Here is a 26,314-nt window from a genome sequence, read left to right as displayed (position 1 = left end):
AGCTGAAACTGGATCCCTTCCTTACACCTTATACAAAAATCAATTCAAGATGGATTAAAGACTTAAATGTTAGACTGAAAACCATAAAAACCCTAGAAGAAAACCTAGGCAATACCATTCAGGACATAGGCATGGGCAAGGACTTTATGTCAAAAACACCAAAAGCAACGGCAACAAAAGACAAAATTGACAAATGGGATCTAATTAAACTAAAGAGCTTCTGCACAGCAAAGGAAACTACCATCAGAGTGAACAGGCAACCTACAAAATGGGAGAAAATTTTTGCAACCTACTCATCTGACAAAGGGCTAATATCCAGAATCTACAATGAACTCCAACAAATTTACAAGAAAAAAACAACCCCATCAAAAAGTGGGCGAAGGACATGAACAGACACTTCTCAAAAGAAGACATTTATGCAGCCAAAAAACACATGAAAAAATGCTCACCATCACTGGCCATCAGAGAAATGCAAATCAAAACCACAATGAGATACCATCTCACACCAGTTAGAATGGCAATCATTAAAAAGTCAGGAAACAACAGGTGCTGGAGAGGATGTGGAGAAATAGGAACACTTTTACACTGTTGGTGGGTCTGTAAAGTAGTTCAACCCTTGTGGAAGTCATTGTGGCAATTCCTCAGGGATCTAGAACTAGAAATACCATTTGACCCAGTCTTCCCATTACTGGGTATATACCCAAAGGACTATAAATCATGCTGCTATAAAGACGCATGCACACGTATGTTTATTGCGGCATTATTCACAATAGCAAAGACTTGGAACCAACCCAAATGTCCAGCAATGATAGACTGGATTAAGAAAATGTGGCACATATACACCATGGAATACTATGCAGCCATAAAAAATGATGAGTTCACGTCCTTTGTAGGGACATGGATGAAATTGGCAATCATCGTTCTCAGTAAACTATCACAAGAACAAAAAACCAAACTCCGTATATTCTCACTCATAGGTGGGAATTGAACAATGAGAACACATGGACCCAGGAAGGGGAACATCACACTTTGGGGACTGTTGTGGGGTGGGGGGAGGGGGGCGGGATAGCATTGGGAGATATACCTAATGCTAGATGATGAGTTGGTGGGTGCAGCGCACGAGCATGTCACATGTATACATATGTAACTTACCTGCACGTTGCGCACATGTACTATAGAGCCTAAAGTATAATAATAATAAGAAGAAGAATAAAAAGAAAAAAAAGAATGTATATTCTGCAATTGTATGAAGCATGCTATAAATATCAATTAGGTCGAAAAAAAAAAGAATAAACGGTGGTTTTCAAGGGCCAGGGTAAAGGGGAAATGGAAAGTTGCTGATCAATGGTTATAAAATCTCAGTTATGCAAATTGAAAAATTTCTAGGCATCTGCTACCCAACATTGTTTGTATAGTGAACAATACTGTATTTTACATTTAAACTTTTGTTGAGGGTAGACCTCATGCTAATTTTCTTGCCACTATAAAATAAAAATTTTTTAAAAAGAAAAAAAAAAAAAAAAACTTCCTCAAGTCAGTCTCTCCAGGCCCAGCTCCTCCTGCCTCCCAGTGGCCTCTTTCGGCCCAGCCCAGCTCATGGCTCTCGGCGGACTTCCCAGGCCCTGGTTTTGACTTTCGGCGGCCTCTTCAGGCCCAGAACTTGACCTCTAGTTGGCCTTTGCAGGCCCGGCCTCCTGCCTCCCAAAGGCCTGCACGGGCCCGGTCTTGGCCTCACGGCAGACTCTCCATGCCCAGCTAGCTCTCGCCTCACTGTGGCCTCCCCATTCCCGAGCTCCTGCTTTTCGGCCACTTCGGCAGGCCCAGCTCCCGCCTGCCTGTGGCCTCTTTAGGCCCAGCTCATTCCTCACAACGGCCTTTCCAGGCCCCGTTTTTCCCTTCCGGCAGCCTCTTGGCCTCTAATTTTTTTATCTTTTGTGTATAAATCCCAAAATATGGAATTTTGGAATTTTCCACCATTATATAAATATTTTGATAGGTAATTTATTTGGAGTGAGTTTCTGCACCAAGCCCGAATTTTTTATTTTATTTTCCTTATTATTTGGTGTTAAGCAGGTTTAATGACGGTCATGGCAACTTTTTGGCACAATAAGAAATATCGCCCATGATCAACGTGTTCTGTTCTGGGGAAGGGGGCAAAGGCAGGGTGAATCACTTTCTTAAAAAGTACAACTCAAGTTGAGAGTGCAGAGGGAATGGGGAGAAAACCCTGCCGCTGCCTCTGTCGAAGTGCAGGAGCCCCCACCCCCACACTCACCTGAGTCCAGCCCCTCTGGGGAAAGAAGGGATGCATGAACTCCCCCTATTCCACAGGCGCCTCCCTGTGGCCCAAGGCCCTCTTCACACTCCATCTTGTAGCCCCAGCAGGAGCTATTTTCCGAAAAGTGAAAAGCTCTGAAGGTCCCACGCTTCATGGTATGTACAGGGGCTCGGAGGAGGGAAACTGCCCAGCTTTCCCCTGGCACAGCTGCAGGGGTAGGGGGTATATATAAGAGGAGCAGGCCTTGGCCAGGAATGGTGGCTCACGCCTGTAATCCCAGCACTTTGGGAGGTGGAGGCAGGCGGATCACGATGTCAGGAGATCAAAATCAGCCTGGCCAAGATGGTGAAGCCCTGTCTGTACTAAAAATACAAAAATTAGCCGGATGTGGTAGCGTGCACCTGTAATCCCAGCTACCCGGAAGGCTGAGGCAGGAGAATGGCATGAACCTGGCAGGAAGAGGTTGCCGTGAGCCAAGATTGTACCACTGCACTCCCGCCTGGGCGACAGAGCAAGACTATGTCTCCAAAAAAAAAAAAAAAAAAAAAAAGAAGCAGGCCTTATTCCGTGCCACCCAAACTGAAAGGATTAAATGGCTTTACCCGGCAGAAGATAACCATCCTGCCCTCCGTTGCTACCCCCACATACTGTCCATGTTCTCAGGGGGTACTGTGAGTCCTGGGATCTTCTTTGGGGTCACCCACCTGCCTGTGGTAGTTATGGAGGGACCCAGGTGTTGAGGCAGGGCTGGGGTGTCCCCTTCCAGCCAGGCTGTCGAGGCCCCAACTCTGGGGCAGAGGCAGTGGCAGGGCAGCCAGGGTTGCGCCAGAGCCTGAGCAGGGTGAGATGGGGTCAGGCAGGGCTGGGAGTCAGGGCAGGGGCAGCAGCAGTGGACCCGCTATGCACACATCTTCTTCTCCAAGGTTTGTGTGCAGAACATCCTGCCCATGCTGCCCCAGCAGCTTCAGTTGGCACCTGCCCCAGTCCAGCCTCTGGGACCCATGCAGCAGCTCCTAGCGGCCCTGCACCCACCACCAGCATCCATTTCATCTGCAGTTGAAGATCCGTGAGGTGCCCAGAAGATCATGCAGTCATCAATCCCACAGAGCAGCCCGCGAGGCTGAGTCTCCTCCCACTGGACCGCCCCCCAACTGGAACCACTGCTGCCCCTGCCCCTACTGTCAGCCTCACGTGACTCTCGGGCAGAGGCAGTGGTAGGGCAGCCAGGGCAGCGTCAGAGTCTGAGCCAGGTGAGGTGGGGTCAGGACCCCCGCAGGGCTGGGAGTCAGGGCAGGGGCAGAACAAACCTTGGAGGGGAAGATGTGTGCATAGTGGGCCTGGAGGGCGGCTGTGGCCTAGTGGACAGGAAGAAGCAGTGGGCCTGGAAGAGCTGCATGATCAGTGCCGGCACTGGTCCAGGGCGTGTGCAGTGAAGAGGACAGCGCCTTCTCGGTCTCCGGTTCCCTCAGCCCGTCCTCAGCTTCTCCACCTGTACAGACAAAGGGGAAGCTGTCCCCATCACACATGGCACACTTGGGGGTGTTGGGCTTTGGGCTGCAGCTGGAGCATCTTCTCATTTTGCATTTGGGCATGGTGGGGTCCTCCAGTTTGGGATCCATGTCCGTGGTGTTCCCTCTGCCCTGACCCCCAAAGCCCAGTCAGTTTCTCCTATTCAGGCTCTGCCCCCCGGGTGGCTCAGCCCAGCTCCTGCCTAGGAAAGCCTTAGTGTTGGGAGGGACCGCAATGACTGAGGGGCCTGGTAGCTCCAGGTCGCCCACACTTTCAGGTCTCTCGCACCAGAATGTGGCAGGATCCATTGGGAGGAAACAGGTCACCTTGGAAGGCGTCCCTGGGCCCCCATCCCCAGGGATAGGGGCTGTAGGGGGCCCGCTCTGCTGCCCTGACCAGACTCCTGGGCTTGAAGGCTCCTGGGCCCAGTAAGAAGGAGGTGGGTGCCAAGGTTGAAGAGGAAGCATCTGAGTATGTGTAGGAGGAGGACGGGGTGGGACCATAGACTTTGCCAAAAACTGCAGGCGGATCGGGGGAGCCTGGGGGCTCAGGATCCAGCAAGGGGCGGCAGGAGTAAAGGAGGAAAAAATGACAGGTGCAAATACCTTCCCACCAAAGCCCTTGTTGCCCTCTGGCTCCTCCCCAGAGCTGTCCCCACTCTCAGCCGGTCACCCACTCCTTGAACTTGAGATCAGTGTCAGTGGTGCTAAAGCCGTCATCAGCAATGACATCATCACCCCCTCCTCGTGGATGACCATGTGTTCCTCGTCACTCGCTATGTCCTCACTGGCCATGTGCTGGGAATGAGCAGCTCAGGTGGGCAGCTGAGTTTCATGTCCTTACATTTTAGTTATACTCCTTATAAAAAGCAGCTATATAGTTGAACTTTTTAAAAAATTGAATTCCACAAATCTCTGTCTTTATGAAGACATTTAGTCAATTTCCAATTATTAGGTTTATCATTTTTTTTCTCTGCTGAATTGGAAATTATAAACTCAATAGTTGTTGTATGGTTGGTTATCCCTGAATTAATTTTAAAAGTCTAGAATTAGTTAACATCTTTCTATCTATACTGAGAACCAGTGAGATGTCAGAACACTTTAAATATAAATATCCTTCATCTGACCTACATGACATTATATCTAGTACTTAAGCACAGAAAAGAATATAAATTGGCATTGTTATTGTTTCATAAATATAACATTTGCTAAAATATTTAACAGCCTCTTGGCTCATCATTTTTAGAAACTGCCTTAGCAAAATTTGATTTTGATAGATAAAACACTCTTATTTTTTCCTCTAAACAAGCCTTGTAACTTACTCATTTAAAAAAAACTGCTCAGCACATAATTTAAGTATATTGTTTGAGGCTTTAAATATAATTAATACTTTAGTATGTTCTCTTTCTTTAATGAAGTACTTAATTAGCCTTAACTCATTCATCTCTCAGATAAAGTTATGATTTTTAACACTTAATCTTTCTTGAAACAAGCGTTTATACTAAATGAGTAGATAGTAAACATCAATAGCAGTGAAAATTTATGTGCATATGTGTTTGTGCATATATCGATGATGATGTTCCCATGTGAATGCATTTTATTTAATTTTGTAACCAAGTATTTTAACTTTGAAACTCATTTTAAACCTTTTTTTTTTCCTTTTTTTCCTCTCAAGTCTTAAGATGTAACCTTGAAACAGATTGTAGAAACATTTTTTCTTACCCTTGAGATAAAGCCTTGAAATGTACTTCGAAACTCTGCTTCCCTGTTTCCCAGCAGACAGTCCCTTGCACCATACACACTTATCTAACGGCATGCTTGTTAAGAAATTCCAGGGTCTAATTTTATAATAAGCCAGGCAAGGAGGCCCAGCTGCGGAATTCTCCCCAACAAGGAGATTGCCTCAGGACAGATAATCTACAACCCAGCCACAACCGAGATGGTCCAGCCAGCACTCCAGGTGGACGGTGACTCAAGATAGCCTTTGGAACAAGATATTCAGACCTCCACCCTGTGTTTCTCCTGCTGGTTTCCATACCAAGTCTCTCCCTTTTAAACCCCTTCTCCCAAGACTAACATTTGAAATGGTCTTTTGGAGGCAAGAACCTGACCATTTCCCAACTGCTAGCATTTGAATGAAGTTGCTTTCCTTTCACTACACTTTGCTTCTTGTATTCTGGCCCTCGAGCAGTGAGCAGCTGGACTTGCATTTAGTTACAATTCTAAAAGGTTAATTTTGACAGCTTCTTTAATAAACACGTATATACACAGTCCCTGGGATTTTAAAATAACTGTTATATTTGCCTTTTTTGACCTTTCTAATTGGATATAATTATTTATATAATTATATATACAAATCTTAGATTCAGTGTGAAAGAATACATTACTTCATTTGCAAATCCTTCTTGTATTAGTTTTGTAATTTATATGTTATGTGATGGTATATAATTCCTAATTCTGAAGTGCATGGCTTTTTCACTCTGGAATACTCCATCTTTCTTACAGGTATACAGCTCATTATTATTATTATTATTATTATTATTATTATTATTATTATTAGAGATGGAGTCTCACTCTGTTGCCCAGGCTGGAGTGCAGTGGCACGATCTCGGCTCACTGCCAGCTCTCCCTCTCAGGTTCATGCCATTCTCCTGCCTCAGCCTCCCGAGTAGCTGGGACTACAGGCGCCCACCACCACCCCTGGGTAATTGTTTATATTTTTCGTAGAGATGGGGTTTCACCATGTTAGCCAGGATGGTCTCGATCTCCTGACCTCGTGATTTGCCTGCCTCGGCCTCCCAAAGTGCTGGGATTACAGGTGAGAGCCAGCTCATTATTTATTTCCAAACATACTGGCTTCTGAACGGTACTTTATAATAAATGTTTGTGAAGTGAAGGATAAATAAATACATAAATTAATATTTCAAAGCCATTAAAGTCTCCAAAATTAAGAATACAGTAACTACATGTGGTTTCTATTTGAGTGCTTATTTCTGTGGTTAATAACAATTACTTTTTTATGAAAAATTGACCATATCTGGATTGATTGATTATATATATATAAATTGATATAGTGCCCTAAGATCCAAGGATCAGTGATTCAGTATATTGCAAACTGCACTACATAAACATTTAAAGAATTTAGGATTATTCTATTTAACTTGATTTAATAACTGAGTTTTTAGTATTAAATGCCTTACCTGATTCTTAGCATTTGCATGCCATTCTTTCTAAAAGTTAAATTTGCTTGCCTCCCATATGCAAGTGTAGGATAGTTCTAGCCTCCAGAAAAAAAATCTAACATTTTAGCAGAAGAAATTTAAGGAGCACCTCACCAATATTAGGCAATACCCTGACTACTAATGACGCCAACTTGTGCTCATCCTGGTTACCCATTTTGCTGCTGACATTTTGTTCCTACCTTGTATTCTATTTTAATAACCATAACCTTATCTAAGAATTGGGTTTTGAATTATTCATTGCTTTTGATAAACTCAACTCCTCTACTAAGTCTGTAGAAGACTGTCTCTGTCCCTGAACTAGGCCTATGACTGTGACACTCTCCTTAAGATGTTTAACAGAATCTGTTCCTACTGAAACTCAGTGGGGTTTGGAGTCAGACACACCTGAGACAGAATTCTAATTTAGTTTCTTTCAAAGTAATTTCTAATTTACTTTCTTTCATGAATGCAGATCCATTTATTAAATTACTTGAACTCCAGTTTTCTATAAAAGAAAGCAGTGTAAAATATTGTTTCTACAATTGCTATTAATTATAACTATAGTAGTACTGCTTATAACATGCTAGGACCTATTTTAAGCATTTTACATGTTGATAATTGCATTCTCATGCCAACATTTTGAAGCAGATATTCTTAGGAATTTTTCAATCACCAAATGAGATAACCTGTGTAACTTTGCTGGAATATAGTAAACATTCAACAGTTTAATAAATGTTATTCCCTCTTACTTAAACAAATGAACTATATTTGGCAAGCATGTAAGTCTGTACATTATCAGACTTTGAACAATCAAAAATAAATAAAACATCCACTTAAAAAGCCAAGTATTTTCCCTCCTATTTTTTTCCATTTTAATCTCTAAATTTCCACTAGCATTTTTCTGACACATATGCTAATATTTCCTCATTAACAACAAAACACAAAAACTACATAAAATAACTTTTCTTTTGTTTGTTATCTTCTGTAACTCCCAACCTCACTGAATTCCCTTCTCTTTGACAGTAAAACATCTAAAATAATTTGTATTCTATTCCAGCTGCTATCCTCTTCCATCAATTAGCTCAAGCCTTGAGTCATGACATTTCCCAGAGAGTCTACAAGAATTTCTCTCTGAAGTCATGGAAGAAACTTTAAAAGCAGTGGGTTTTTCGTTTTCATTTTTCTTAATGCAAGTGTAGGATAGTTGAAGTCTCCAAATAGCGACCCTGCTTTCCTTCACTGCATGGGCTTCTATGACGCTACTCACTTTCCACCTTGTCTTGCTTCTCTGGCCGCACCTTTCCTTGGTCTTATTACTGCTTTCTCAGTGAAGCTATTCTCAAGGATTATCTTCACATTTTCTCTCTTTTCCTCCTACACTCTATCTTTCTCAGAGTTGTAACCATAATCTCTGTAATTTCTAAAACACTGTCTTCATTTGTATCTCTCATGAGACTTTTTTCTGTTTTTAAATAAATGTTTCCCCACTCCTTTGGTTGACTGTATTTATTTATTTATCTATTTATTTATTTTGAGATAGATTCTTGTTCTGTCACCAGGTTAGAGTGCAGTGGCGCAATCTCGGTTCACTGCAGCCTCTGCCTCCTGGGTTCAAGCAATCCTCCTGCCTCAGCCTCCTGAGTAGCTGGGATTACAGGCACCTGACACCACACCCAGCTAATTTTTGTAGTTTTAGTAGAGACGGAGTTTCACCATGTTGGCCAGGATGGACTTGATCTCCTGACCTCGTGATCTGGCCACCTCGGTCTCCCAGCATGCTGGGATTACAGGCATGAGCCACCTCGCCCGGCCTGGTTGACCCCTAAGAACCACTGCTTTCTGATTCTGACTAGATTATTCATCAGTCTCCAAAATCTCTGAACCTTTGGTTGCTTGTAATTTCTTTCTCCCATCTCTGGCCATGCAAGTAAGCCCACCTTTGGGGCACATAATTTGTGGTTCACTCGGTATACATTCCCATCATTTTACCAGTCTCATCAGATTCACTGTCATGAACCTTAAAAGGTAAAACTTCTTTCCGGAGTCTCTTATAGGAAGGGATGATCATATGACACATTTCTGAAAAATGACAGAAAACTGGAAATGTGCCGGGCATAGGAGGGCAAATTTGCTCTACTAATACATGTGTCAAACTTCCCATTTCCTTTTTCTCCCCTGCTGTCTAAATAATGTTGTAATGGCTGGAGCTTCAACATCCATCTGACAGTATGAAGAATAGAGAAAGGAAATTTAGCCCCAGCATCCTCAAGCTGGTGAACCAAAGCCAGGCACTATCTGGCTGTGAGCACTTTTTATAAGAGGAAAAATTTCAGCGAATCCCCCTATGTTTGGCTGAAATGTGTCACATGCAGATCAATGCGATCTCTAACGAGCATAGTACCCTTTAGTATCCAGCTTAAATTCTGATCATTTCCCTCCAGCCCAAAGTCATTGCTCCCTCTTAAGTTTCCTTCTTTTCGTGCAGGAAAAGATACACTGGCTTTGTCAACAGGGACCAGAATTAGGATTCTGCCACTTAGGTGCTAACCAGATTATGCAATTTATTCTCTGTTCTTCTGTACATGCTTTTAGAATGGAAAAGAAACATCTGGAAGGTTTAATGTTAAGGGATGAAGGAGAAAACAGAAAACTGCATGACATTTAAAGGAATCTTCCTAAGAAAGCCATGGAGTGAGCCATATAGACATGCTTTTCTTAGGTAACTCTGCCAGATACAAGCTGCTTCAGGGTAGGCAGCATTTCACATGTCAAGTGGGAGTAACAATAAAATTTTCTAATAATTTATATTAAGTTACTATTATTAATTGACAGTTGATTGTATGTCTAGCACTGTCCAAGTTAAACATATAGGGCCGGGAGTAGTGGTTCACGCCTGTAATCGGCACTTTGAGAGGCTGAGGTGGGCGGATCTCTTGAGGTCTGGAGTTTGAGACCAGACTGGCCAACAAGGTGAAATCCCATCTCTGCTAAAAATACAAAATTAGCCGGGCATGGTGGTGGGCACCTGTAATCCCAGCTACTCAGAAGGCTGAGGAAGGAGAATCACTTGAACCTGGGAGGTGAAGGTTACAGTGACCCATGATCATGCCAATGCACTCCAGCCTGGGTAACAAGAGTGAAAATCCATCTAAAAAATTAATTTAAAAAATTTTTAAAAAAGATATAGCTTAATTCTGACAGCAATTTCATGCATTAGGAACTACTATCTTATTGTGAAGAAAAAATAAATGAGGACTCAAGATATATAATTTGTCCAAGGGCACAAAGTCAGAGTGCACAGTCATAAAATTATGATCCCCGCCACTCATTTCATATGATAAAACTTATTAGGTAAATGCAAAGTATTGGGAAAGCATCATGTTTCTTGTGGCATTTTCTGCCTCCTAACTCTGAATCGCCATCCTTGTCAATCAGGCACCATGTACCTTATCTTCTTTGTTTAACAATTTATCTCTTTGAAGGCCAATGACTTCAAATTACCCTATTTTGCATCCCCCAGGGCCTTGCACAAAAACATTCAGTAAATTTTCCTGACTAAATAAAATGCTACATTAAAAAATCCAGAAAATTGTGGTATCCTAAAAATTATAAATTTTGAAATGTTGACCATGATTTATTTCTCATATTTTTTCATTAGCATATATATGTGTGTGTATATATATATATATAATTCATTAATAGATTTAAAATTTTCTTAGAAATTTAAAATTTCTTAAAAATTTCTCAGAAATTTAAAATTTTCTTAGAGACTCTGGTCACCAGTATATCCGTATTTAAAAGATATTTGTTCATGTCCAATCAATTGAACTATTTTCTATATTTTCTCAATGTTTCCTCTTGCTATAAAATATTTTTCTGGTGGTGCTATACTATATAACTGTATCATTTGACCCTTCAGAGTACAATAGCAACATTCTAATAAAAAATAAATGTAATAGAATTAAATGAATTTATTATACAGATAAGTCACAGTGATGTGGGGATGACATAAATTGATTTTTTAAGAATTTTTTTGGTTAATATTTAAAATTCTTAGGTGTTTTGTTAAAGCTACTAAGTTTAATATATGCAACACAATATGGAGTAAAATGATTTTAGCCTTAAAGAGTGTGTTTTTGGCTGGGTGCGTTGGCTCATGCCTGTAATCCCAGCACTTTGGGAGGCCAAGGTGGGTGAATCACCTGAGATCGGGAGTTCAAGACCAGCCTGACCAACATGGAGAAACCCCATCTCTACTAAAAATACAAAATAAGCCAGGTGTGGTGGTGCATGCCTGTAATCCCAGCTACTTGGGAGGCTGAGGCAGGAGAATCCCTTGAACCCGGGAGGTGGAGGTTGTGGTGAGCCGAGATTGTGCCATTGCACTCCAGCCTGGGTAACAAGAGTGAAACTCCACCTTAAAAAAAAAAAAAGAAAGAAAGCTTTTTTATGTATGACTATATGCTTTTGTTTAAAGATTATGTAAAATCTTTTGTATGATGGCAACATCTTCAAATTTGAAGAGTGGCTTTCTTGGAATTTAGCCTCAATCTATAAATATTTGGTATATATAAAATAATTTAAGTAAACATGTGTTTACCCAAACAGACCTAACCTTATTTCTACACTTAGAATTTGATAATCTGCTTAATTTTAATATACTTGTAATATTTCTTAATTTTGGTCACACTTTTGAACTTTGACTTCAGGTCCCTTGGCTCTCCAGTTTCTCTCTGTTTAGAGTCCTACAGAAATTCAGAATTTAAAAACATCCTTCATAATTGAGAACTAGTTGAAAGCTATCAGCTTGCACTGTGGACATTTTTCAAATCTCAATTATATAAACAAAAAAAGAGGGAGTTCTTCTACTACATCTTAGAGAAGCCTTATATAAAATCTCTCTCTTTTTCCTCTTTGTAATATATTCTGCCACAGTACATTTTGTTTTTAAATTTCTTATCAACCAAGATAAATATTTTTGTATCTGAATGGTTCAGTAAGTACTTCACCTGATTATCTTTCTGCTCAAAAAGGACTGAGAGATTTATAGTATAAGATAATTCAGCTCCAATAGGTGCCTAAATTTTTTCCTGAGGCACAGGAAGGGAATTCAGTTCAATGCTTAAATGCCTTCATAAAGGATTAGATGATATTAAACAAACAAACAAAAAACAAGAAAGCAAACAGAAGATTCATTTGCCATGTAGACAGCGTATACATGAAATATATGTGATAGGATATTAAAAGATATGTCCCCTGTCATTTCAATTTGAACTGAGGCACAGAAATGGGAACAATTGGTGATAAATATCTTGATAATTTATTCAGGACTTGCTGAGGGATTGACCCAAAGTTGGTTCTTCAGATTTTATCCCATCATCTACCTAAAGCTTATCTACAAATACAGAAACATGTATAAAGAGTATTTATTGGAAATAATCGTCAGAATGTTAAATATTTCTCCCTTACACCTCAAACTTCTTCAAATCAATTCGATCAACCACCTAGAGATCTGCATGTAGCGAATTTGGTATGTGACTCTGACATCGACACTTTTAAAAGTAAAGCTGAGGAGAAAGATGAAAATGGCAGAGAATTAGAGACAGGAAGCAAGAAGCACTAATAAGAAGGGTAAGGAACAAGTGTGTTAGCTCTTTTCAGGGTCCAAGAGGACCCTGGTAAACAAAGAGACATGAATTATCTTGAAGGTTACACTGACGGGATGAGTGTATAGACTCCATCAGGAGTCTTTTTGTGGTGTAACACCAGAAGCAGGAAGTGAGAAGAGAATACAGAAGGTACATTGACCTTTTCACAAAATATTGCAGTGAGAGCTTCCCACGTGGGGGAGTTTCAGAACAACCCACAGAATAGTCCATTGGGAGACAGACATATTTGGGCATCTATCCCAGCTAAGACACCAATGCCAGATGTCAGATACACTAGTCACTTTTGACTTGGCTTTTATTTTTAGGGAAACTCCTCTCTGAATTTGAGTACAGGAGAAATATTAAAGGACAATTATTATTAAAGAGTTGGAAAGAAAAGACAAAAGAAAGTGACCATGTGCCCCTTCTTTATGTAGGTTTCTGAAACTGAATCATGATAAAGTTAGGGTAGGGAGAGAAGCATTGAACTGAATGAAAAACTCACATTTTCCTTTAAATAACAGTGAATATTTTAATGCCCCCAAATTAGACCTCAATATCTAAAATAAGCACACTTGCCACAAGGTCTGCCACAAGTATTGTCCAAGCAGAAAAGGGAGATCTACTATTTTATGTTTCAAAGACAGTGGCATGAGGAAAAACTAAGTTTCATGATTTTACTTGTAGCAACTCCACTCATTCAATAAACACATATATGAAAACATGGCACAAAATAAAATTAAAATACTCTAAATAATAGTTGTTTCTTTGTCTTATCAATTAAATGTCTGCTGGAGCCATCTGGATGGTCCAGATTTGCTAGTAATCTTGAGTTAGTTTATTTACACTCTGAGGGATAAGGCTATGTTCAGTCAGATGGTGTGAAATTTCTACAGCTGGTGCAACTTTCTATGCACAGTCATGCCTGTAAAGATGTTTCATCTGAGAACATCTCAGGCAATGGCTGTCAGCCACTGTGTAGATTCCCTACCCAAAAAACCCTGTGACTAGTACACAAGGAGATCCCTTACACTGCACTTCCAGCTGTGCCCAACAGATTCCATTCCTATTTTCTTCTGTTTTCTCTCATGAGTAATCTCTATTAAATATTCTCCAAGGAAACTATTCTAAGCCAATTAAAGATGGTCAAAGAATTAAATTGCATATTCCTGGATATCATGAATAGTCTTCTAATATTTTTGATGCAACATTGTTATGGTCTCATGTGAAATTTATCAATAACTTAATCACAACAGTTGTCTGTAATAGCCCTAAGAATTTTTGTGTCCAATAATCACAGTGCATAACAACCACTTGGCATAGTATTACATTCATGAAGTTGAATAAATGTCCTAAGAAAAATACAAATTGGGTTGAGGGAGCACTTATAAATAATATCCAGTTCATTTTTGTTTTGACCCATGATATAGTTTGGCTGTGCTCCCACCCAAATATCATCTTGAATTGTAGTTCCCATAATCCCCATGTATGGTGGGAGGGACAAAATAGGAGGTAATTCAGTCATGGGGGTGGTTTCCCCCATGCTATTCTTGTGATAGTGAGTAAGTACTCAGGAGATCTGATGGTTTTATAAGGGGCGTCCCCCTTCACTTGGCTCTCAATTTTCACCTTCCTGGCACAATGTGAAGAAGAACATGTTCATCCCCAGGTCTGCCATGATTGTAAGTTTCCTAAGGCTTTCCCAGACATGCAGAACTGTAAGTCAATTAAACCTCTTTCCTTTATAAATTACCCAGTCTTGGGGATGTCTTTATTACTAGTGTGAGAACAGACTAATACAATGCACATAAATCAATTGTTTTTTACTTCAGTGAGATTCATATTCAACATTTTCCAAAGAAAACAAAAAGGAATTTTCTCAAGGTCTTAGAAAATTTACTATTTTTAAATCACTGAAATATATCACACCTATCATCTACTTCTATGTTTTCAAATATTTGACATATTTCAGAAAAAGAAAATGGTGGTAATAAAATTCTGGTGCTATAAGCAAAATTCAAGAGTGGCAAGGAAATTAGTCTCTAAGAATAAATTCAGGACACCCTTTTTCATGGTGTCCTTTGACTCAAAGTCTGTACCCTTGTGGAAACCTGTTGTTTTGTCTATTTCTAGGCTACATATCCCTCTTATAGATGATGTGCAGGAATATGTAAGAAGTGTGGCACTGTTTTAAGGACCACCTGGAAACAGGGGTCAAGTCTTTACCAAAAACGTGGGATGTCAACATCTTGGTTAAAAAAAATTTCTTCTATCCACAAACTGGGGAAAAAACTTGAAAAATGAAAACTATGAGACCTTGTCATTTGAGCATTTTTACTTCTATGCTAGACAATGATTTAGCTAAAGCAAAAGTGCATAAACATCTGAAATTTATTGTTTCATCTTACAGACAGAGCTTTGAATGTACTTAAAAGGAAACAGAATCACAGGGCTGTTTGTTTCTGAAGATGTCTCTAAATTGGTTTTAATTACAATATAAGAAAATAGCTAAAATTTATCAAATGCTCACTGTGGTGGTTAATACTGAGTGTCAACTTGAATAGATTGAGGGATACAAAGTATTAATCCTGGGTGTGGCTGTGTGGGTGTTGACCAAAAGAGATTAACATTTGAGTCAGTGGCCTGGGGAAGGCAGATCCACCCTTAATCTGATGGGCACAATCTAATCAGCTTCCAGTGAATATAAAGCAATCAGAAAGACATGAAAAGATGAGATGGGTCTAGCCTCCCAGCCTACATCATCCTCCTGTGCTGGATGCTTCCTAATACTATGTGCCACGGATACTTCTCAACATTTATAAAGCAGGTTTAAGTGGTCATGTAATTGCCTGACTTTAGGTTTTCCTCTGCCTTCCTTTCTGAAATATTTACTTGATATATGGTATAATTTCCAAGACAATACTGCCACAGTTCTTAATTATATTAGGAGAAAGATATCCATAAAAATACCTAGATCTTAAGGCATATTCTAGTAAACATCTATTAAGCTATAGTAAGTGTAAAGCAGAGAAGAAAAAAGTCCTGTCTAAATGCATTAAGGGAGCTACATACAGACACTTGTATCTGGGTCTGAAAAGCTGAATAGGATGTGGATTGAGACCCATGTGTACAAAATGTTTTTAGACAGAAAGATCTGATGTAAAACTGACAAGAGACAAGAAAATGCCATGCAAATATAAGCAAAGGTGAATTCCCATGTGAGATATAATTGTACACAAGGAAATCACTATGTGTTTCTGAGAAATATTGAGAGTTAAGGTGAGAAAAGTACTCTAGAGTCAGGGCTTGGTGGGCCTTAATGTCACAGTGTGCAAGTAGGACTTTAGGTTGCTTTATTTAGGGCTACTGGAGGTAACTGAGATGTTCTTAGGAAAGGTGAGTATAGCAGCGACATACCGAATGCATTATGCTAAAGATTGTCTCATAATGGATTTTATTATACCACACATAGGACAAAAGCTACCTGGCTCTGGAAATGTTAAGAAAGGATCAAATGCTCTGTTAATTAGTGCTTACACATTTGTTAATTTTTTTAATATGCCTTGCATGATTAGGAATAAAATTATTACTTCTGTTCTAAAATCTAGATTCTCTTCATTTTTAAATAAATAAAACCAATAGTATAAAATCCCATATATACTTGGAAAATATATCATCTTAAATTCATTCTTCTCTTCCATCTCTATGCCATATACAGTTAGTATTTTCATCAAGCATGTGTTTATATTCTCATAAACCAAAAAAGCTGTGTAGTACACTTGAATGTATTAAAATATTTTAAAGGTGACATATTTTAAGACATGTGCATAACTTTCTTGAACAATTTTAGTAACAATCTGTGTAGTTGTAGTATCCTATTAAATGACCAGTCTGTTAAAGTCTTTCTTTAAATGACACCTTGTATATGACATTTTTGTCCTATGATTTCTTAAAGACTATAGAATCTGAATGAATAATGAAAGACTATTTTTATAGATCTTTAAGAGTGAAAAACTATTTTTAAGTCTACTGACTTGCACATGTATAGGAGGCAAGAAAATATAGACAGGATTTCCCATTACCAAAGCATATAATGTGGGAAGATTTCCTATTTGTCAGATGTAAGATTCCTGTTGCTTCACTTATATCTAGAGTCCATCCAATAGCATTTACAAATGTTTAATAGCAGGAAGTACATAATTAAGGAGAATTGGCACAATGGAAATATAATTTTTTCTGGGAAGATAATATATCATGCTGAGTAAAAGTGAATGTTAATTTATCAATTGGATTGCAATCTGACAAACCAGTTGAGAGATGATTATTTGCTCTTAGGAGAAAGCCCAGAAGGTATTTGAACTTATCAGAAGGACCCAGAAGTAGGATGGATTCTTTGTGTAGGAAAACTGAAGATTGGAAAAAAAAAAATCAGCTATCTCAACTTTTGACTGAAGTCATCTGTTAAAAAAAAAAGAAAATGAACAAAAAAACAAAACAGTCTACAGCCTTGCCAAAGTAGCGAAACCCCATCTCTACTAAAAATACAAAAATTAGCCAGGCATGGTGGCGGGCACCTGTTATACCAGCTACTTGGGAGGCTGAGGAAGGAGAATTGCTTGAACCTGGGGGGTGGAGGTAGCAGTAAGCCGAGACCACACTACTGCACTGTAGCCTGGGTGAGAAAAGTGAAACTCCATCTCAAAAACAAAACAAAACAAGTCTAAAATATCTAAAACCTTAAACCTTAAACAAAGATAAACTTTACAATGAACAATATGTTCCTTTTGAAAAAAAAATGCTGCTATGGGAGATATAATGTCACAAACACTATTATTTTTTCTATAAAATTGGATAGTTTTATAAATTATTAAAAATTCTTAATTTTATAAAAATATATCTACAAAAAATTAAAATTACAAGTATAAGGTTATTATACATTACCCAAGTGTAACTGAAGCTTCTCAATGTTCCTGAAAGTAAGCTTGAACTTACCTTTTTTTCACTTTAAGTCTATTCTATACAAGTGTTAAGTATAATCATCTATTACAATAGTTAAATTAAATGTCAAATGCACTGATAACCAAACAGCTGAAAACTTTTCTAATATTTTGAACGTCTATTGGCCTTGTACACAACTGCCTTTTGACAATTTTGGAGTTATCCACAGTGAAGGTTTAATAAAGAGTGTTGTGTACTATGAAAAAGATGATTTTGTGCAGAAGAAGAAATATTCCCACATTATAGAATGCATTAGGTAGCCATGTAACCAAAAACCAACTATACCCCCCAAAATGATTGAAATTTTACAGAAAAGAATGCATCGGGGACAGAAGCATTTTAGTCTTGTCTAGTCATTTTTTATAGTTATTTCTCTTAATACTGTATCACGTTCAAACTGATTATTTCTTCAGAAGTTATAATCATTGTAAGTTTTTACTATGGCTCTATCATGTATATATCCCCATCACACATATGTTTTCTGCTCTTCTAGGTAACTTTAATCCTTGTATAAACTTTGGGCATATAGAACATGTCTAATTGGGATTTTGGCTCCACAATTTCCTAGAATGGTTCCTCTATGGTTACTAAAATAAAGCTCCAGTGCTGACTTCCGTGAAGTCTTTCATATTAAAGTTGAAGCGATAATACAAAGTGGGGAGTAATATTGAATCTTTCATCTTCCTAGTAGATTAGATTGAAATTGAATAGAAATCCAAAAACATTGGATTTTTAGCTCTATAGATTTTGTTTTAACATAGTTTGCTCTGCGTAACATAAACCTTTTCTTGAATGCACGCTCACCTCTCTTGGATGGCTTTATTATGTTTTATCTTTCTTCCAGACTTTGTCAATATATTTAGTTTTTGACAAAGCAAAACATCTCAAAGAGTCCTTTGCTAAAATCTGGAAAGCTGCCAGAATATGTAAGGGATGAAGTAACAAAAAAGTATATTATCATTCTCACAAAGTGGCTTTAAAAACACTCGTGTCATATATAAACTGACCTGGAATCCTAGTGTTCAAATAGAATATATGTTTTCAGCTTTTGATATTAGGGTTGTGAACTTCATATTTGTTTTTCTCATAATGGTACTTATAAATTATGTTCATATGATATTGAAATGCCTATATTAAAAATAAATTATGCTATATGGATTATTTTATTTTTAGGTTTCTTACCTCTTGAATAAAGTAATGTATGTTGAACTAGCAATCTTATAATTTAACTGCACTGTAACTCAGTTAACTGCATTACCCCACCACCACAACCAAATTAAGATAAACTAAATTATACTGCTTTAGGCTTACATGATTTAGAAATCTGGGGCAACAGATGCTCTCCGGGTGTCTTTGCAAATGTCCATCCCTTTACTCTTCACTTGACTCCATATTATTAGGCCTCCACTAATACCAATAAATTTTTAGAAATTCTATTTATCCCCTTTATTTTATTTGGAGGCCAATGAAGATAGATTGGCTTAAAAATCACAAATTGAGCCATCTCTGAGACGTTCAGAACTTAACATAGGCATGTGGCTTTCTCTATTCATCTAATTAGGGGAGAGTGAACTCAAATAATCATTATATGCACTTATATGTGTTATATTTGAACCAGAATGAAATAACTTGAATAGATCCTTAACTTTTTACAATATATGTATTTAACATGTACAAATGATTTTTTAAATTAAAAGACTGTTTAAGTTCTTACTGTTAGAATCACCTGTGTTCTAATATATGAAAATTCATAATTTTAAGTTACTAAAAATGTTCATGATTAGTAGTAATCCTATGCTGGAGCACAACTAGAGCATTTTACTGTTGTTGATGGCGGTGTTGATAACTGTTTATAGCCCCAGATGTAATTTGCCTAGTTTAAAACTGTATATTTAACTGCCTTTCAAATGTATGCTATAATTAGCCTACTTCTATGCAAATAGGGTTTCCTCCTCTGTGGATCACAAACAAGTTCCAGAAAGGAGTGTAGAGGAAATCTGGAGTTATACTCACCTATAAAAATGAACCCGTAAAATTACATGTCAGGGTCTAGGGAGTGGCACTTCATCAATGCCTTCAGCGCTTCCCAGGAGTTCTGAGTAATGACAAATGTGCTGCTTCGAGCGTCTGGGAGTGTGTGATCTGACTTCTTCAGTCATTGCTTGCAGACAAATCAATCTGCTAGTCGGATTCTTAATAGTTGAGTTTAACTGATTATATTTATTGTGAATTGCAAATACTTTTATAAACTGATTTTAGGTTTTCTTTTTACACTTTTCCTCCCCCTCTTTGTTTATTCTCTCCTCCTGTTTCTTGGTTCCTACATCACTATGCAATCACTATGCAGTGTTTAGGCTCACCTCTTGACAAAGACTTAGCAAAGTTTACCCGGCTACTAAATTGAAGACCCAGATTACAATTTTATCTTGAGTTTTAGTTTCATCTTTTTATCACAAAAATTAGTTAATACTTTGTCAAAGCGTAATTATATTTACCAATACCTTTTTATTAATTATTATTATTATTATATTTTTTTGAGACGGAGTCTCACTCTGTCACCCAGGCTGGAGTGCAGTGGTGAGATCTCGGCTCACCGCAACCTCTGCCTCCTAGGTTCCAGCGATTCTCCTGCCTCTTCCTCCCGAGTAGCTGGGACTACAGGCGCCCGCCACCACACCCGGCTAATTTTTGTATTTTTAGTAGAGACGGGATTTCACTGTGTTGGCCAGGCTGGTCTCGATTGCCTGACCTCGTGATCCGCCCGCCTCGGCCTCCCAAAGTGCTGGGATGACAGGTATGAGCCGCCACTGTGCCTGACCTTTTTTCATCAATTTTTATAGATACCTCTGTTTCTTGGTTACCATGCCATTCATGGCTTCAATATCCTCTTCGTTAAGTCAAAATATTGAACAGGTCTTTCAGAAAAGGTCTTTATTGGTTTAGTCCCCTAAAGCTGCTCTGAAAATATCTTTATTTTTGGTATAATTCTGAAATATGTTAGTAGAGAAGACATTTTATGTGAGTATTTTCCTTCAGTTCTATGTATATACTATATACTCTGAGATCATTTTACTGCTGAGAAATCCGTTGCAATCTATTTTCATCTGTTTATGGGTAATCTTTCTTTCCTCAGAGCCTTGAAAAGCTCTTAATTTTTGATTATCTGCATTTCACACCACTGTGCCAAAGTGGACACTAAATTTCATTTAACATTCAATGTGAGGACTTAGTTATTTCCTCAAATGTTAGAAAAGAAAACAAAACAAAACTCTCAGCTACTATTCCTTCAAATATTCTTTCTCTACTATTGGTTTTATTTTTGTATTCAGATAATTTTATTATTTTACTTACTATGGAATATTTCAATATATACTTTTTCTAATTGAATTTCTTCTGTCTACCTATTCTTGTTTTCTGTCATTTGCTTATATTCTATAAATTCCTTTCATAAAAGATGTTTATTCTTCATTTATCACTTTGGGACTATAAACATTTTAAAATAGTTTTCAGGTTGTTAAGATATTTTATTTAATTTTCTGATTATGTATGCATTTGGCTTTCATCATATTAGCTGTCTTCTTGTTATGAAATGATACTTTATAGAAACATTTTAAATAATCCCCCCCTTTGTCACTCTTTTTCTAATTTATGACCACTTGTGTCCATGGTCCCTTAGTGTAGTAGTTACACAATGAATTCTACCTAGCTACCCAAGTTCAGAATGCAAAACCAGGTCTCATATTAGCAGTTTGGTGTCCCTGCATTAGCTAACACTGGGAAATATTGGGTAATATTAGGGAAATATTGAAAAATCCAAATACCCATCCATTTACCATAGCACTTAACTACAAGCTTGGGCCAGTATTTTCCCATCTTCCATTAGCTGCATCCCCAATTAATAGCTTTCTTATTTATGTCTCCAGTCACATGTGAAAGATCGCTATACCAATCCCTCGGTTCAAATCATAAACCTTACTTCATTCCTCCAACTAACGAAGAACAATTTAGAACTTTATGTGAGCCAAATTCCCAGTCACATAATGTTGACTGCTTCAAAACCCCGGGACCCAGTAGGCCAAGGGCTTTGGCAAGGCTCATCTTACTTTTTCTGTTTGTCTTCTGTGACATATCTTGCTTATCACTTTTTATAACTTATCTATCAATGCCATGGTTTTGGAATTTGGATAGGGGAAGTTGCTCAAGGTACGACCAAAAGTAGTATGATCTTTAAAAACAGACCCGGAATTAACTCTTTTTCATATTTAAGAAATGTTGATTCATAAGGTATTCATATTTTTCCAATTTATGTAACATTGTAAGCATCTAATAGCATATTTTAGTTTCTTATATGCTTCATTATGTTGCAATAGAACATAATCCTTGATTATGTTGTATGGAAATTTCAACTGATTACACTTCTTTGCAACCTTTTCAGTATAGGTCACACACATTTATTTTTGCAATTGCTAATTGCATGATCACTATCTGTGGTTCCCCAAAATCCCAGGAAATATCTTAGATTCTTTATTTACATATACAAACATACACATACATATGCAAACACCCTTTAGTGTTGACATCTTTTAAAATACATAATTTTCTCATCTGAAATGTTGTCATGCTTTTAACTTATTCAGATTATCTTATATTTATTTATTTTTTACATGGAGAACATCAAAATCACATAGATGGATGAATGGATGTATAGAGAAATTTGTTTCTTGAGTTACTTCAAAGTGATTAATGTAAATTATTTAGCTTTAAGCTTTTTAAATATTATGTCATTTAAGAAAATATACATAAAATATGTAATTTTGTATATATTTTGTATCAGCACTAATAATATGTATTATTAACTTCCTTAATTTTTTGATTTTGAGTTTCTAAGTCACTAATGATATTAGCTGCCAAAATGATGATTTAATCTCCTTTCTAATTGCTTCAAATTTTAGTGCAGTTTTCTTGCTCTATTTTATTTGCTCCTTTCAGAAAGAAATACAATAAAAGTTGTGAGAGCAAAGGTTGTTTCTGTCAAGCCTCTGAGCCCAAGTGAAGCCATCGCATCCCCTGTGACGTGCACATATACGCCCAGATGGCCTGAGGTAACTGAAGAATCACAAAAGAAGTGAATATGCCTTGCCCCACTTTAACTGATGACATTCCACCACAAAAGAAGTGTAAATGGCCAGTCCTTGCCTTAAGTGATGACATTACCTTGTGAAAGTCCGTTTCCTGGCTCATCCTGGCTCAAAAACCACCCCCACTGAGCACCTTGCAGCCCCCACTCCTGCCCGCCAGAGAACAAACCCCCTTTGACTGTAATTTTCCTTTACCTACCCAAATCTTATAAAACGGCCCCACCTTTATCTCCCTTCACTGACTCTCTTTCCGGACTCAGCCCGCCTGCACCCAGGTGGAATAAACAGCCATGTTGCTCACACAAAGCCTGTTTGGTGGTCTCTTCACACGGACGTGCATGAAAGTTTCCCTTTATCTTACTTGAAGAGAATGTCTGTACTGTCAATTTACTGTGAAATGTGACAGAGTATTTTTTGTTAGTTGATTTTTTCCTCCTGGTTAATTATTTCTGTTCAATATTTGCAGCTTTAAATTAAAAATGAATCATAAAAGATTTTAAATGATAGAAGCTCTAATACATGACTGTTATCAAAATCACAAATTTATGCTTATGATGAGATATAACTCCTGTGTCTTTATGTGCCAGATAGTATTCCAAAGTCTTGAAATATTTTGACATATTAAATCTCATAAAACTTCCTTGAAGTGAGTACAGGTATTACCCATGCATAATGAAAGACAACTGAGGCACAGGCAAGTAAATTCTCCAAGGTGATACAGTCCCCAAGTAATCAGCTGGGACATGTCCTCGTGATTAATTAGGGGTCATGCTTTCTAAACATTTATATATATAAATGAAATTTTGTGAAGTATGAGTTAAATTTATTATAAATGACTTAATTTAGAATGATTATTTTAATTTGAGTTGCTTTAATTTTTTCATAAAGGTACAATTAGGAAACTGGTGACTTATTCATTTGATTATAGAAGTACTATATCCAAGTTCAAATATAGAAAATGTTCAAATTCATTAAGTTACATTTATTTCAGAAAGAAGACATTTTCAAGACATGAAATAATGCTGATTTCCTCTCTCTTTAAACTACAATCGTTGTTTAAATTGCCCAAGGGCTCACTAGCCAGATTTACCTTTGGAATTTCAGATATTTAAGTTTCTGTACAATTTCACCATGATCTGGTCCACTGTCAATTCACAATAAGTGCTTTTTGGCACTGGACAAGTAAATCCCTTTAGGGAAATAAAGAGACAGCAAAAGCTAGAAATTAAGAGAAACAGTCTGATTATTCTTGAAATATTTCCAAGTAATTCATGCCAGAACTGCCTTACCAGCATACTTGTCTCTCAAACCATATGAAGCCATCCCCTTCAGCTTGCTGACATTTCCAATACTTTAATTGGGACACCAACTCCTTATTATATTTTGCTTCAGGGATCCAATAGTACCTATGGAACGTTTTAAATTGAATAGCCCTCAGGTCAGTTCCTCCACTGTACCCAAGTGATAATTGATGAATCTGCTTGTCTTAATTCTTTATTTTAAATTGCTCCTTTTCTTTTTTGCTCCTCATGTTTAATTTTAAATTATTTCCTGCCTCATTCCATTAGATAGTTGATATCAGATTGCTAGTTCTTACGCATTATACTACTTAACTTTAGTTAAGTGCTATGTTAAAAAAAAAAAAGAAAGACAATAAGGTTCTTAATTCTACAAAGATGTAAAGAGGAATACCTCCTACATATAAATGTCTTAACAATCATCAAATGACCTTGTTAACTTAGATGATTGTCAAATAATCCATGAAAAATGCAATGATATCTTGTTAATGATTCTGAAAATATCTAAAAAGTGATTAAACTCTAATGAACTTAGTAAGATTTCCTAATACAAAACCAAAACCAAAAAAAGACTCGTTTGAAACATTAATAAAGCAAAGGAATAAAACAGATGATAACAAAAACTCAAGGGAAATATCTTCATATACAAAAAAAATTCTAATTTAGAAAAAATATCAGCATATTTTTGAATGTTTTCTTAATAACTGTAACTATTTTTTCTAAGAAATTCATTCTGAGCAAAGCCAAAATGAAGTTGATGTATGAGAAAAATGATCAGTTTAAAACATTTTATTATTTTCCAGGATTATATAGTTGATTACATACACACTAGAAGACACAAAAATATTCAAACCAGCACTGATCATAATATCAAGAAGGAACCATAAGCCATGGACAGGAGAATAGATAGACTGTTTCATTTTCCCACAGCGAAGTGTTAAACAATAACAATTACAGCTATCTGTAATAACATGATTAAATATGAGGAACAAAATATTGGGCAAAAAAATGACTCTAAAGTTTACATGCAGAATAATATTTTCTAATAAATTTCAAAATAAGCAAATGTAAACGTTATTTTTTTAGATACATGTGTATATCCAGGAAAATTATAAAAAAGCAATGGATCGATAAACACAAAATCAAGATGATGGCTATGGGGGATGGAGCACGCATGGAACGGTAAAACAGAAAGAGCACGCCAGCAGGCCGAAGTCATCTGTCAGGTTCCAGCTGAATTAAATTTAAGAAAGCATGCATTGTCCAAAGGTGAATACATGTTAAAAACAAGATTTGAATTAAATCAATTTTATGCATCTGAAATAAAAAAAGAAAAATAATTATTGCCAAATGTGAAGAGAAAAATTGCAAACCATGCTCTGAAATTGAAGTCACTGAGTTTCTATAGATAATAATGTTAACGCCAATGCAGTTACTTAAAAACAAAATTAGACTTTTAGAATTTCAGAGATGAAAGATGCCTAAGAAATCACCTACCCAATCTCTTCATTTTCATGGTAAGAAAATAAGGATGGATGTCAGAGGGGGGATAAATTATGTTATCCCATGTTTCCCAAGTTCACACAAGATAATGATTAATGAAAGAAAAGAACATGTGGGATCTGTGTTGAGATATTAGAACTTCATGCATCACTAGCTGTAATTTTTCTAAGAAATTCCAGCTTTCATGGAGTTGGGGTTTGCGTTGCTACAAACCTCAAAGTTCATGCCACATACATAGAAGGCAGGTCCACTTTTTCTACTTAAAAAAGAAACAGGATACGAGATTTAGAAACCATAACTGCATTCAAGGAATTCAGGTAACATGCGATTAATGACAATATTTACTGAAGAATCACTAAAATTGATAACAAAAAGTGTCCTAGAATATACTATGTAATCTATACATTATTACTGTCCTCAGTTTGAAATTTCACATGGAGGAAACAGATTGAGAGCATAGAACTCTATCCCTTTTCCTTACTCTTCCCAGCAAAGATAACCAGCATACAGTTTAAATTGAGGGATTCTTAATTAGGGAAAAATACTTTGATAAGTACACAGTAAGGTACAATTATGTGTGCAACTCTCTCTTTTAGGTGATGTGTAAAACAGAATAACTGAAATGAGAATTCTACCCTCAGTAAGGAGAATATACACTCTACTCCAATGAGGAAAATATATATGTGTATATTTTTATGTGTGTGGATGAAGATAAATAGCAA

The 26,314-nt window shown here is 37.3% G+C and overlaps 1 long non-coding RNA gene across 1 annotated transcript in view; it reads right to left on the bottom strand.

Moving 5' to 3' along the window:
* Positions 1–3,006: 3,006 nt before the first annotated feature.
* LOC134739534 (uncharacterized) overlaps positions 3,007–26,314 on the bottom strand; it is a 148,828-nt gene continuing 125,520 nt past the window's right edge. Inside the window, exon 3 of the long non-coding RNA XR_010126314.1 lies at positions 3,007–3,767. This is a non-coding gene — a long non-coding RNA (uncharacterized LOC134739534). The remainder of the gene's footprint in view (positions 3,768–26,314) is intronic.

The sequence above is a fragment of the Pongo pygmaeus genome, chromosome 3, assembly GCF_028885625.2.
Source record: "Pongo pygmaeus isolate AG05252 chromosome 3, NHGRI_mPonPyg2-v2.0_pri, whole genome shotgun sequence".
Lineage (NCBI taxonomy): Eukaryota > Metazoa > Chordata > Mammalia > Primates > Hominidae > Pongo > Pongo pygmaeus.
The sequence above is the reverse complement of the archived record's forward strand: the minus strand, read 5'-3'. Positions and strand labels throughout refer to the sequence as shown.